Below are 4,926 nucleotides of genomic sequence, written 5' to 3' on the forward strand. Positions count from 1 at the left end.
CAACTGTATCCTTTGTAATATCCTTTATAGTAAATAGGTAAATGTGGATGTTTCCCTGAGTTCAGTGAACCACTCTAGCATATTAATCAAACCCAATGAGGAGGTTGTGGGAACCCTGATATATAGCCGGTCATCAGAAGCACGGGTCAAAAAACCTGGAGCTTGCGATTGGCATTGGACGTGAGAAGCACTTTTGTGGGACTGAACCCTTAACCTGTGGGAGCTGATGCTATCTCCAGGTAGGTAGTGTTGGAATTGAATTAGAGGGCACCCAGCTGGTGTCAGCTGCTGGAGGAGTTAGAAGCTAGGAGGAGTTAGGTGTCAGAAGCTGTGTGTGACTATGTTGTGAGAGGGTAGCAGGAAGAAACTGAGTTTGTTAATCCTATACTTTCAGACCAGCAAAGAAGCCATTGCATTTTGCATGGTGGAACCACTAATGAACTTGAAAAGACAATGTTAAAGGAATAGCAGAGATAAAACTCCAATTGGAAATTGTTGTAAGAAAAAGGAAGGAAGACAGGGTCTGCAGACAGCTCTCTAGAATTTTGCTCTTCCAAGGAAGAGAGCAATATGGGTGGAAGCTAAAGGGGGATGTGCGTTCAAGGAAAGGTTTGCTAAAATGGGAGGTGTTCTATGCTGATGTGAATAATCAGTAAGAGAGGGGGAAATGGATGTAGCAAAGAGAAGACAAACACAGGAGCAAAAAGCTTGGAAAGACTGAGAGGATATGATCCAGAGCGCAAGAGTAGCTGACTTTAAGAGGAGGACAGACACATAGTCCATTAGAAACAGGAAGCCCACGTCACTCTGGGTCTCATTTTATCAGACTTGTCAGTGGCTGGGATTAAAGATGGGCCCTGTCTCCTGAACCAGGCAGAGAACCAGGCAGGAAGGCATGATACGGGAGACCCATGCTGCTGCCTGTGAACCGGATGATCTAAAGTTATGCTGTTCTTAGTGTAACCAAAATGGACGTTCAGTCGCTTGCCACTTGTAGAGTTCAACTAACAAGAGGTCTGGTATAAAGACACTGACTTTATTCCAAAATTTAGCTTAGGGGAGGAAGTCCAGGCTTCTGCATTTAAGGCTAGCACTTCACTTTTGGGGCAGAAAGTTGGGGCTTTTAAAGGGGGACTTGGTATGTACGGCATACAAGGGAGGGAGTGAGTAGGTGTGGGGTCTACATGGTTTGTGTGTTATCTACCAAGTGGTTGGGCTGGTGCCATCATGGGCAGATCTAGGTTACAAAGTGGCCATGATCTTGAGATACTCTTCAGGTGGGAAAGAGTTTTGTAGTGGGCACACTTCAGGTTGTAAATTCAGGTTGTAAATTGACTGCTGTCTCTCGACACAGGCTACTGGTAGGAGAGAGTTCGGCTCTGGAGCTGCTAAGCAAGCACACAATCAGAGAAGTCTGCCCAGCAGGGAGTGTGTGGTGAAGGGAAGGTCAAGGTTATAATCATTTCTAAAGAGCTAAGTAGGAAGCAGGGAACAGGAGAAAGCAGAAAAGAGAAAAGAAAATAATCATAATTGTAAAAAAGTAACTTTTTTTCTCTTAGAAACATGGGGGTAGTCAGTTTCATTGGTGCTTGTTTTCTTTTGCCATCCTTGAAACTTCAGAGAAATCTAATTTAAATGTCCCGGGCTGGTCTCAGCTGTGCCAGAGAATTCAGGAAAAGAATTCAGCTGGTCTCAGCTGTGGAGAATTCGGGAAAAGGTCAAGTACCCATGCTTGGGATGGCGGTGAAGGAGGAATGGTAATCGGCAGATTTCCGAGAGTAAGGTGAGTATCCCTCAAGCTGAGCTGGTGGGGGCCAGTGTCCCCATCTCCCCTGCCATTTGTGATCCCTTCTTCCCAAATGGGGAGTTACTAGGGAAGATCTTTCCCTTACCTCGTCCATCAGAGGGGCCGCCATGATGCACTTCCTCTTTCTCTCCAGCTCGTGTCACTAGAAGCTCATTCTATGCTGAAGACCACACTGACCGTTGTGGAGGGGAACACAAAGTGAAATCTCCTGCTTTAAAAAGCGCTGACAGGCGATAGGAAGCCAGGGGTATGTGTTTCTCGGAGGATCTTGATAGTTGGCTCTATAGTACAGTCCTAGAATCCTAGAAGTTTCGGGTTGTAGGAGTTTTCCAAACCATTTAGTTGCATCCATTTGAGATGGCTGGAGATGCCCAGAGGCAAGGAGAGTGACAAGATGGCCTGTCCTAAGATCGCTTCCAATCAAATCATCTGTGGACCCAGAGTCCAGAGGTTGGCTGGTCAACCGGTTCTTAGAGCCGGAAGTGGGGTGTGGAGGGTTTAGGACAGGTGCCAAGCTCACTCACTGCATTAAAAGAGCAGTTCGACAGAAAACCAAACACTGCATGTTCTCACTTATAAGTGGGAGCTGAACAATGAGAACACATGGACACATGGAGGGGAGCAGCACACACTAGGGCCTGTGTTGGTTAGGGGGTGAAAGGGAGAGCATCAGGAAGAATAGCTAACGAATGCTGGGTTTAATAACTAGGTGATCTGTGCAGCAAACCACCATGGCACATGTTTGCCTGTGTAACAAACCTGCACATCCTGCATGTGTGCCCTTGAACTTAAAAGCTGAAGACAAAAAATTAAAATAAAATTAAATTAAAAAGGGCAGTTGGATTTAAAGGCAGGAGCTGACTTCAGCGACCCTCCATTATGGGTTTTTAGGCTCTTGGAAGGTTCAGGACCTCAGGAAGTAAGAGTTTGTCCCATTGCGCTGCAGCCTCTTACTGTCACGTCCCAGGGTCTCAGTGACCAAGCCCTAGGGACACTCTGGGCTCCTTCTGCAAACCCTTCGAGGACTGCTTGCTTCTTTCCCAGTCACAAAGCTTTCGAGGAGCTCAATTCCAGCTGAGTTTGATCTTACTTCAATACAAGAAGAGGCCTCGCGTATCCCTGGGGTTGGGACTGACTGACAACAGCTTCCCATTCAGCTTTTTAGGGATGGGAGGAGTTGGCTTTGATATGGCCAGTTGGTGGACGGGAGAAGAACAGTCCAGAAAGAAATATTGAGTCAGGAGGACTTCCGGAAAGGCCCAGCTAAACACCGCCCCCCAACCCCGAGTAGTTTAAAGCGTTTCTTCTCTGGCACAAATCTGGACCACATTCCCTCCTTACTCAGCCCTACCCTGACCTGGGATAGCAGGGGACCCAAAGGAACCAAGGCAGCTTATTTGTTTGTTCTGAGACGAAGTTTCGCTCTTGTTGCCTAGGCTGGAATGCAATGGCGCCATCTCGGCTCACCTCAACCTCTGCCTCCCGGATTCAAGCGATTGTCCTGCCTCAGCCTCCGGAGTAGCTGGGATTACAGGCACATGCACCACCACGCCGGACTAATTCATTTTATTTTTGATTTTAGTAGAGATGGGGTTTCTCCATGTTGGTTAGGCTGTTCTCAAACTCCCAACTTCAGGTGATCCACCCGCCTTGGCCTCCCAATGTGCTGGATTAAAGGTGTGAGCCATCGCGCCCGGTAGAAATAAAAGGCAGGTTCTTTTACGTTGTTTTTTTTTTTTTTTTTTTGAGACCGAGTCTCGCTCTGTCGGCCACTCTGGAGTGCAGTGGCGCCATCTTGGCTCACTGCAAGCTCCGCCTCGCGGGTTTACGCCATTCTCCTGCCTCAGCCTCCGGAGTAGCTGGGACTACAGGCGCCCGCCACCGCGCCCAGCTGTTTTGTTTTTTTTGGTTTTGTGTGTGTGTGTGTGTGTGGTATTTTCAGTAGAGACGGGGTTTCACTGTGTTAGCCAGGACTGTCTTGATCTCCTGACCTCGTGATCCGCCTGCCTCGCCCTCCCAAAGTGCTGGGATTACAGGCGTGAGCCACCGAGCCCGGCCCCAAGGCAGCTTTTAAAGGGATGTGCAACCCCAGTTGCTTTCTGGGCGGCCTTAGCAGCAGAAGCACCTGCAGTCAGTGCCCACTAGGTGGAGACAGAGTCCCGGAGATGCCGGCAGCAGCCTCACTCACTCCAGAACGCCAGGCTCCTGGGTCCCGGCTCCGTGGGCTCCTGTTCTGGAAATAAATGCCCAGGACCCCAGCTCCCCTTCCAGACCAGCCAGAGTCTGTCCCCACTGATAACTCACGTTTATAGCATCATGGTGTTTAGAAAGCTGATTCACATCGTTACTCTAGTCGGCTGCACACTTGTCCTGAAGATGGGTGGGCCAGGTAGTGCTGACCCCAGTCTTATGGTTGGGGAAGTGGGGCCTTCGGGAGTCTTTGAGATGCAGTGAAGGTCACGCGGTGCACAGCAGAGCTGGCCTCAAACCCAGGTCCTCTCGACTGAATCCCAGATTCGGCCACATCTCAGCTGCCCCTCTTCTCTGGGGGTGCACAGCATGGCAGCCACCAGGCTATTTGGCATCAGAGTAGAGCCTGGATACTTGGTTCCTTGGGTCTGTATGCTGCACCCTGATGGGGCCCATCTGGTCTTCAGAGAGCTGCTGTGCCCCAAGGCCAAGGCCCAGCTCTGCCTCAGGGGATTTGAGGGCACTCAGAGATGCAGGCAAGGACAGCGGTGTGTTTATGGGCACTTCCGTACCCCAGAATGGGAGAACCGGCGGGGCTTGACCATAGGGGAGTCCTCTCCCCAGACATCCCTGGGTGTGTGAGTGCTGGAGGGAAGTGGGGACTGGTGTCAAAGGTCTGACTTAGACCAGCTTGGTAAAGGCTGAGAGTGAAGGAAAGCCTCTATTCCCAAAGTTGCCAGCAAATTCTAGACAAGCAGGTGAATGAGGCAGAAGAGCTGAGAGCAAAAAAGCAGTTTCAGTTCCACTTAGGGAATGGCTTCCTTTGTGGTGGCAAGGGGTAGAAGTTATGGGAACACACAACAGAAACTGTCAAACCTGGCTGGGTGGGGGCAAGTGGGGTGGCCATCTCCTCAATGGACAGCATGCCT

At 49.8% G+C, this 4,926-nt stretch overlaps 1 long non-coding RNA gene across 1 annotated transcript; it reads left to right on the top strand.

Annotated features, from left to right (window-relative positions):
• The first annotated feature begins 1,553 nt into the window (after nt 1-1,553).
• Nucleotides 1,554-3,298, top strand: LOC115893613. Its single transcript, XR_004053688.1, has 3 exons — nt 1,554-1,783; nt 1,941-2,054; nt 3,244-3,298. It is a non-coding gene; the product is annotated as an uncharacterized LOC115893613 (long non-coding RNA).
• The last annotated feature ends 1,628 nt before the right edge of the window (nt 3,299-4,926 follow it).

The sequence above is a fragment of the Rhinopithecus roxellana genome, chromosome 15, assembly GCF_007565055.1.
Source record: "Rhinopithecus roxellana isolate Shanxi Qingling chromosome 15, ASM756505v1, whole genome shotgun sequence".
In the NCBI taxonomy this organism is placed as follows: domain Eukaryota; kingdom Metazoa; phylum Chordata; class Mammalia; order Primates; family Cercopithecidae; genus Rhinopithecus; species Rhinopithecus roxellana.